This window comes from Vidua macroura, chromosome 9 (assembly GCF_024509145.1).
Source record: "Vidua macroura isolate BioBank_ID:100142 chromosome 9, ASM2450914v1, whole genome shotgun sequence".
NCBI classification, from domain to species: domain Eukaryota; kingdom Metazoa; phylum Chordata; class Aves; order Passeriformes; family Viduidae; genus Vidua; species Vidua macroura.
The window spans coordinates 24,207,001-24,217,087 of NC_071579.1; positions in this window are offsets into that span (position 1 = coordinate 24,207,001).

Sequence of the window (10,087 nt, forward strand, 5' to 3'; positions counted from 1 at the left end):
AGGCCTAGGCCGAGGTCCTGATTCAGGCTTTGAGGGCTTAACCTCAGCATTTTTTTCAAGTAAAGATGAATGAAAAGCAAGTTGTTAGGTTTGGGGGTTTGGGGTTTTTTTGAGGGGGCGAGATTTTTGCAGGTATTGTTGGGAAATTACAACAAAAAAATATTGGTCCACTAGCAAGATTCCACTTCAGGCTGAAAAGAAGTATGTGGTTGATTTTTTTAAAGTTAAAAATGAAGTGAAATGGGGAAAAGTATGTGATAATGTGTTTGGAGCTAAAAGGCATTTAGATAAAATTCTAACTATTTGGGATTTCAACCCTTCCAGATTCTCTGTATAAAGGCTTGTCTCCTTTCCTTGCTTTCCAGTTTTCCCCTGCTTGCCCTTCGGGCCTCCCTGCTGGTTTTGGATACCCCAGGTCAAATTTGTCCTTAAATTTTATTTGCAAAGTGCAGTTGTTCTTGCTGAAAGCTGCAGGAACGTGGGCAGAGGTGAGGCCCCCTCCCACCCCTGGCTCCTGTGCTGAGCCCTGATGCAGACATGACACATTCCTGCAGGTGACAGCCCTGCAAACGTCCTGGGAGGTGCAGGGACTTAAAAACCCAGGTGGAAGCAAAGCAAACAAATAAAATTTGGGAAATGGAGCTGAAATCAAAAGCACATCTCTCGTCTCGCTTTGCTTAAGCTGTTTAGACGAGCTCTGTGTGCAGAGGAATTACTTTGAGGTAACTCAGACACCTTTCTTTTCTCCATGGGTGTCTCTGAAGGCAAAACTAATTCACTTCTGCTCCACCAGGTCTGCCCTCTATTGTTCCCCACTAATGTAATTTTTTTTTTGTCTTCAGAAACATTCCTGCCTGTGTAATCATCTCCAGCACAGAGAGCAAGGAAAGGAAATTAAGATGTTATTGAGGGTTTGAGAGATAGCTCATGTTTCAGAGTGGATCAGAGTGGATCAGAGGCCTTTTTTTTTTTCTTTCTCCTTTAAGGTGCCTGCTTTGGGGAGATGAGGCAAATATGTTGTCTGGTTTGCTGGGGTGAAGCAGGGCTGGTCTTCAGGAAGCTGTGATGCTTCTCTCTTCTCTTAACACAGCAATAAATTTGTCCTTAATTCCACATGTGGGTCCCTCTACAGCAGATAATCTCTCAGGGGAAGAGTTTCACCTCTGGTGGTCTGCACAGGGCAATCCCAAGAAGTTTTTACTAAACAGCTCCCAGTTCTCTTTGGGGAAGAGAGGACTGGATTATGTGAGCTATCAGACAAGATTTTTTTTGGTGACATGAAGCAAAACTGAAGCTGACAAATAATTTCTGAGTATTTTTTTTTTTCTTCAACAAGGCCGAGCTGGAGGGAGCTGAGCTGCTTCCACCAGGCGAGTGATTTATCTTGTTACAGGAGAGTTCATTTTTTAACTAAAGAATGAGACTGTACACATGAAAATCCATCAGCAAAGGTTTTTCCAGGGTAACACAGGGTATTTCAGTTTTCCTCGTGTTTCCCAGCGCAGCTGTGGAGACCTGCATGGAGATTTTAAGGTGGCTTTGAAACTGCTTTGTGTTCCTCTGCTTCTTTTCATGGTGTCATTGGAAAGATTGTCTCCTGCCCCCAAGAGCCACACTGGCCATGGCCACCAAACCACTGAGATGACACTTGGCTTAACTCACAGAGCCTTTGTGATGCTCGTGACCTGTTTGTTGACTCCATAAGAAAGAAATAATTTGAAAATTAGCATAAGTATTGCATGTCAGACTAAACTGCTTGCAGCTGCCTTCGAAATAAGGGGTGCTGTAAAGTTTGCTGTACAAAAATGATAAAAAGTCAGCTGGGAATCACAGGTGTCTCAGCTGGGCTTCCTGATGGTGGTGTGTTCTGCTGAAACCACCTCACCCTCCCGTGTATCAGTTTGCCCATGTGTTTCCTCGTGGACATGGTGCAGTCCCACACTGATATTTCACCTTACTAATGTAGAGAGAATGTGCTGGAAAGAGAGGCAAGTTGAGGGAAACCTGTACTGTACCTTGCTTTTTGCTCTGTGTGTGAGTGAATTAACTTTGCTTTAGGCCACTGCATTCCCTGCTCAGCACTCGTCGGGATGGTGATTTGGAAAACCATGCAGAGTGGATGCTGCTGGAAGCTCAAAGGTCTGTAAACATTTCCAGGAAAAGCACAGCTGAGAAATGGACTTGGCTTGTCCCAGCATTTCTCTGCTCCCAGCAGGAAAACAACTTGGGGTGCAGCTTTGTGAAAGAGGAGTGGGATTAGGGCTGCAAGGGGGCAATAGGGTCACCCTGCCCCTAGTCCTGCAACATGGATGTGAGTCTGGGACTAACTGGACTTGGCTGAGCCACCTGGATGGGTCTATGGTAAATCAGGGCTTGGAGAAAACTGTTTCCCTGACATCTGCTGATTTTTATGGAAGTCAGAGAGTTAAACACCTTCCAGGCTCTGTGTCTAATCTGGTGAGCCTGGTGCAGGCGAGATGCAATCCTGCATTCCATTTCTGCAGCTGGGCACTCTCCCTGCACCACGGGAATGGAAATATCCTCCTTCATCAGCTGCAAAAGGCAAAGAACAGGCTGCAGTCTGACAGTGGAGAGGCTGGGATTCATCATCCCCATCCCCATCATCCCCATCCTCACCTGGGGGTGCTGCTGGCAGAGACTGGAAGGTCAGTACTGAAGAATTTGCCAGGGCTGAACTAAAAGCCAGCTTTTATCCAAAAAGGGGCTGCAAAGCGTGGAGACACCAGTTAAAATGTAAGCAAGAGCCCCAAGTGATATACAGACAAAAGCTGCAGGTGTTTAAGCCACTTAGGCATTATTAATAGATGGGTTTCTCTGACGTGTGCCTTGCAGCAGGTTAAAATAAAACACCAGCAAGGTCCCTGCTGGACTTGCAGCTCCTGAAAACAGAGACAGCCCCAGTGTATAATAGGTTCTTCACTGCTCTTCTGGGGCTTGAATAACATTATGGTGACTTTGCATGGATTTTTGCCTTTAATGCAAATAGGGAAATGATTTTCTAATCAGGTAAGATTAGGCTGAAGCATGATAGCTAGAGTTTGGTTTGTTAATGAAATACAAAGAAGTAGCCCGTACCTTTGCAAACCATTCTTAAAAATAACACAATGTTAAAAAAAAAAATGGTTTCTTTGGCTAGCAGTCATGTGAGAGAGCCTTGATGCAAATCTTTGTAATGAGTGCATTTCGATGAGCATTTGAAAAATATATATGTATTTATTTGCATTGATATGTTTATATGGCTTTACATATCAACTTAGTCAGGAAAAATTGAATAAAATGTCTCAGGTCTGGGAAATGAGAAGAGATTATGAAAAGCAGATTTAATATAGCACCGTTTTTTTGATGTTTGTGGCACATTTCATCATATTGCCAGAGACACCCAATTACACAGCTTGCAGAGTAATCAGCAAATGGGGAATCCGAAGGAGAATATTAACTCTGGTCTTTTTTTTTTCCCTTCCTCCTCCTCCTTCTTTAGCAAATATTATGTTATGCCTTATGGAAATGGATCAAAATGCCACATGTGCAGTTAATACTGAGCTCTGGAGCTCTTTCAAATCTTATTTTTCCCCTCACATTGTATTTTTCTGGAACAAACCTCCTGATAACTTTAGGACATGGTCTTCAAGGCCAAAGCACCACCTTAAACTTCCTGCAAGTTTGGGTTTCAGTTTTAGCTGGTGGCTGACTTGGCTGACTTTACCTCATCAACCTTGCGTGAGGGAAAAATTGAGTTATTAATGGAAGATAACCACATGCAAGGACATGATCACAGTTCACCCATTTCTTTCCCTCTTTGTGAAGGCAGGAATTTACCAAGCAATTTGGTGTCCTTGATGGTCACAGACACTCCCTACCCACATGGTTTTTAATATTCAAAGCAGACCTGTAACTGGAAAAGGAGATCTAATGATTAATATTTTCCTTATTGTGGATTTAAAAAAAAGGCAATGGCTGCAGTGTAGGACAGTTGTGGCTGGCTGATATTTTGGGTGCATGTGATCAAATGGTCTTCAAAGGCACTGATGGAACTGGGTCACAACTATCAGCACTACAATTTTTGCAGGTGGGGGTGTTCCCAGTCTCTGCCCACATTCCCACTGTTCTGGTTCTCTGCCTGGCTTAAGAAAAAGCCACTTTTCTTGAGAATGTCTAAAATGTTATTAATCACTGTTACAAATGCACTTGCATTTCCATCCAGATTACTTTTTCCCTTCTGTGTGTCTCCCTTTACATTATTCCTACAGTTGAGAAAAGAAATTGGGAAATCATATTAACGGGGGATGACATTCTGAAATGGAATAGTTTGGGATTTTTTTTCAAGAGCTTGGTTATCAGATGACTTCAGGAAAATATTGATAAACTCATAAAAATATTTCTTTTTCATCTGCTTTACCAGGCATCAAATTGGGCCTATACCAAGGTGAAAAGCCCACGAAATCACTGGGACAGTAGTTTCACCTTTTAGGTTCAAAGTAACCCTGAAGGAACAGGAGGTGCAGGAACAAGTTTGCAGAAGCTTTTCTGCCATCTCCTGGAGCACAGCCCCCATGGCTTGGTGTAGAAAAGGGGACAAGTCCTCCACCAAAAGAACAGAAACTTCCTCAAAATCACATGGAAAGCCCAGTTCTTTGAGAGTGGTCCCATTTATTGTGCACCCCTGTCTTTAGAGATGTGCTGGCTGGCCAGGTCTTTCCTATCTTCACCTCACCAGGTAGGAATTTTTTCCCTGGGGTGTGCAGCAAGGTGACAAGAGGTGCTGCAGCCACTGCAGTGGTGTCCTGTGGCCTAGGGGGATTTTCACCTGCCACCCCAGCTGGAGGTGTCCACCCCAACAGCAAGAAGCTGTCATTCAGCACCTTTTTGTGCAGCTTCTTCTGTGTGGCCCCTGCCTCAGGTTAATGAATGATTCACAAAATGCATTTTTCTTGGTTTTTTTTTCCTTTTTATTAGCGGAGTATGAAAACAGGCAATAATTTTACAGAAAGCAGGACTGGCACAATTGGTACATAGCATCATGCTGCAGTTTTTCAGAAATGAATATAAACTCTTTTTTTTCTTCTTCTTCTTTTACCTACCAGAATAAATAAATATGATACACGTTTGAGTTCCTCAATAGTGAATTCTAAAGCACAAGGTCTTACACTACAGCTCAATTTTACAGCGATCTGTACAGTATATTACTTCGATTTCCTTTTTGCAATTTAAAAGCCTTTGTTCCTTTGCAAGATGGGTTTGACATACAAACACGGATACACTTTGGAGCTAACTGTACACCTTGGGTCAGAACCTGGGGAAAAAAAAAGAATAAACGGATGGCCTCCTGGCATGAGAAAATAAACTAAAGAAGTTATTTTCCATTGCACAGACACATCTAAGGTTCTGCTTTTTGGGATGGCCCCGCCCAGCGGACAGAGCAGTTAGAAAAGCCTTTGGCCATTCACAGGGCACCAGCTGCACCATTTAACTTGCTATGGGTTTAATCTGTGTCTTAGAGCCCAGACTATTAAAAATATAATTGCAGGGGTTTTTTTTTTGCTAGTATACAGAAAATGGTATATTCTTTACAAACCAGTGTGGGGGTTAAGTGTTGTTCCCAGCTGTGCTCCAGTGAAACTGGTGCAATAACTCCACTCTGGCAAGCGATGAGGGTCCTAATTTGTACACCTCAGCTTTTGCATTTCTTCCCCAGGAGCCCAGGCCAGCCAGGGACCATGTGGATGCTGCTGCCTGAGCAGCTGGGAAGCAAACAGCATCCACAAAGTCTGTGGAAAGCAGGGAAGGGAACCTTCATCCCTGCTGGGCTGGCGTGTAACACGGTGGGAGAGTCGCAGCCGCATGGCAGAGCAGGGGATTTTTTTGTTTGTTTGATCTTGCATTGCTGAAATTTTTGGGGGTTTTTCTTTTTGTTGTTTATTGCACCAACCTCTTCTTATCCTTCCACTACAGATTTGGGCTGAGAGCAGACCTACGCAGAGAAATAGCTTTTTTTCACTCAAAAGAAAAAAAAAATTAGATGTATTATGCTGCTCTAGAACAGATCATAAAAAAACAGCAAGGGGCACATGGAGGGCTAAGAAGGGAAGAAAAGAAAAATCAACACAGCTTGTAAAAACCAGCAGGAAAGTTCTGTAATTGACTTTTTTCAAGCTTAATTGAATTATGTTTCATAGCTACTGTAATTAAATTAATAGAATATGGTGGATTTTAATTTGCATTCCTTTTCTAGAGAGGTTTATTTAATCCTTTATGTGTGAACTCTTCAGAAATGTCCTGATGTTGCTTAAAATTGTCATGTCAGTGGAAGTACCACACATGGAACACAGGGACAGAAATAATTACAGTTCCCACATCTGTGTCCACCCACTTTGGTTTTTCTTCAGCAAAAATGAGCATCTCTCTGGCTGGCTGCAGTGGCAACACATACCTAGAGCTCATTAAAATTCTTCACATGGTGAAACATCTAAATGAGAAAGGAGATGTGGAGGGATCTGCTTGTTGATGGTTATTTTCATATTTGGCAGCTTTTTTTTTTTTTTTTTTTTTGTGTTTTTTTTTTTTTTTTTTTTGTTTTGTTTTCTTTTTTGTTTTTTTTGTTTCCTACACAGCAAATGATGATTTTTCTTGGAGGAAATACAGGGAAAAAGTATCTCCCTTTATTCCCAGATTCACCATCAAGAACATTTCCCCTTCTTAGCCAAAAAAAATTAAAAAGACAAAAAAAAAAAAAAAAAAGGAAAACAGGTTGTTTCTTTTCAGCCTCCCAGCATCATTACTGGATACTTTCTCATTTAGCATTTCTCCTGCACTGTTTAAATATTTCCTTTTTTTTTTTTTTTTTTTTTTAAATTAACACTTATTAGACTTCTCTTGTAATGTAGAAGACATATAACTGCAAACTTTTGCCTTCAATATCATGACTGATTTTCTCCTGGGACTTGATCCTGCAAGAACCATGCATAAAACCTTTATAAATTTGCTAAGGAGGTTTTGGAGCTGTAGCCGGTTCACCAAGGAGAGGCAAAGAAAACAAAGCCATAGGAAGGGCAAAAGATTGGCAGAGGGAATCTCCAGATCTATAACCTGTTTCCAAATAGGAACTAGGGAGACTTTTTCCAGATTTTTCACCACTGTTTTTAAAGGATTGGGCAAATTCTTTTCCTGGCCTATGTTCCACGCTGTGCATTTGTTTGGCATTCCTTTCATACATTAAAAAATCAACTTGATAATTTGCCTCACAGAACACAAAACATGTCTTTCTTTTCTACATTTCACCTCTCTGTGAGTGGAGCTGTCCTGGGAACACCCTTGCCCTGCTGGCACCAGGCTGGCACAGCATCCAGAGGGGATGGATAACTCTTTTTCTCCCCTCTAACAGTTCAGCTGTAGGATCTCTGTGTTACACTCCAAGCATCTTATGCCTGGCATGGGAGAAGCCACTCTATATCCAACTAAAATGTTAAGAAATGTCAGATCTCTGTCTGGAAGTGAGGAGGGGAATGTCAATCTGTTTTGATTCTGAGACTCATCAGTGACTTCATTTTCCTCAATAGCTGGGGCTGGTGAAGGAAAGGGGACAAGCAGAGCTCACATCCCAAACTGGGACATTTGCAGGGCTTCTTCCCACCTGGAGAAACATCCAGCTTTGCTAAGTTCAAAGAGGAATGATGTAGAATCAGTCCTTTCAGTCTTCCCAATATATACACAGGATCATATTGAAGGGGGAGTTTCTCCCTATGTTTGTTCATAAATTTCTTTCGGTCAGAAATAGCCCAAGAGCTCAGAGACCTTACAAGAATATGCAGGAAAGATTCAGTTTTGACAGATAATTAATTATTACACTTTTGCAAGCTGTGAGCTTAGATTCTTGCATTTTTGCATTTCCAAGTCAGTTTTGGCTTTTCAGGTCAGCTCACTCCCCTCAGGGACGTTTAAGGTTGACCATAAGAAGGTAAACCCCAAACTTTGCATAAAATACTTCAGGGGTCAATCTGTATTTAAGGAAATTGCCTATTTTTTTTTTTTCTGTTTATTTTTAAATTTTAGGTATTTTCATCCTGATTCAGAACGGGGGCAATAATCTCCAGGTGGGAATTATTCACATGCCCTGGTCCAGGACCAGCTGCACCTGAGTCAGCTGCTGCTCCTCGCAGAGGCAGATGAGGAGGGTGCTGAACAAATACCCCTGTGGACTGATGGAGATCTGATTGTCTCCTCTCCCACTTTCCTTCCGGAGCCTCACCCCAATGTTGGTTTTTAATGGGGTGAGAGATGCTCCACTGGGGAAGTTCCTGGTAGCAGCTCCAAGCCCCTGAGAGAAGGAGATGAGCAGAACACAGGGATGAAGGGGGTCAGGCTCCAGGGTTGGTCAGACGTGTGAAGGCTGCGAATGTTAAAATGAATTTTTGCACTGAGGCACAGGGAAGAGTTTCCCTGCTTGGCTCAGTGGGGAAGATCTTGTCTCCCTCCAGAGGATCACGGCAAATCTAGTGCTGGATCAAGCTTATCTCCTGTGCTCTCTGTCCTTGCCTTGCAGGACCAGGCCATAAATCCAGGCCATAAATCCAGGTGTCCTGACCTTCCTGTGGCAGATGCCGTGGTATCCATGGTGAGCCATGGCAAGGCTGTGTGTGCCCTGCTGTGAGCTGATTTCTCCTTTCCCAGCCCCACGGCAGAGAAGAGATGCCTGTGTTACCTGGGATGGTGCAAGAGTGAGTGCAGCCCTCTGCTCTCTGCCTCAAACACCCACTGACATGAGCTGCAGTTTCATGGGCATCTTTTATTAATTAAAAAAGAGCTCAAGTGCAGATTTGATCTCACACCAAATTACCTCACTTGTTCACTGGCACCAGGGAACAACATCAGAAGGGGTGTTAATTAAATTTGTGTTTGCTCTGCTCTGGTAAAGCAACTCCACAGCCAAGAATGGTGCAGAGGTCAGCAGGGCACAGAAAAAAATATAGGTGAATAGAGCCTTTCAAGGAAGGAGGAGGAAAATTAAAGCTTTGTTTGGGTGTCCCTGGTTTGGGTGACAGACAGCAAAAAAAGAAAGCTGGGACTTTATTTTTGGACAGAGTAAATGTGCTTTGGTGGTTTTAATTTACTCAGACTCCTTTGAAAGCGACAGCCAAAAATCTGCTTCCTACAAATACATTTGGTTTTGGCAAAGTGGAGAATTCTGCCGGTCACGGTGGCTGATTTGACACAGTCAGGAAAACTAAAGCATGAGAGAAAAGCCCCAAACTGAAGTGTTTGGCACAGCAGAAATATTTATGGAAGACACTCCGTTTTCCTTGGAAGCTGGTGCAGTTGATGAGCTGCCCCCTCCAGAGGTCTGCTCCTGCTACAACTTTATGAGATATAAACTATTATTTCCCATCAAACAGCTGTTCTTACATCTCTATTTGTGGGAGTTAGATGCTTTTTCAAGAAATAATGATGTAGCTGAAAACACTCTTTCCCTCCACGTTTAAATAGGTAATTTGACCCCCAGTATGAAGCAAGGTGGGAGTGAGAGTGGCCACACTTGGGTGGCGATGGGTCTACACTTCAGGTGAAATCAATTGTGATTATTTGCAGAGAGACAGCACGGATCTGCCCGGGCTGTTAGTGACACACCCAGTCGACACTCCTGGCATACAAACATAGCACCTGCCCCAGAGTCACTCTGGATTTTTTTTTGTCCTAGGCAATATTAGAGATGCAATTTGAATATCATCCCTCCTTAATGCTCAGAGGAATAGCAGTGAGTCCAAAATGTTTATTTGGTTAGGCAAAAAAAAAAAAAAAAAAAGTGATTTAAATTAGCAGAAACATTCCTTCTCAACAAGGAAAACCACCCAAGGGTGAATGATGGGTCATTCCAATGAAATGAGACTGAAACCATTCAGTGCAATAATTCTGAAACTGGTGAATTTTGGGTACTTGCAAACCTTGCATTTTTGGCAAGTTCATCTATCCCCCCCCTCAGTTCCCAAAAGAATATAAAGCCCCTGCTTACACTTGCTTTGCCTCCAGCACTTCAGCTTTTTTCACTTGTTACATTTTCACTTGAAAACCACTTTCT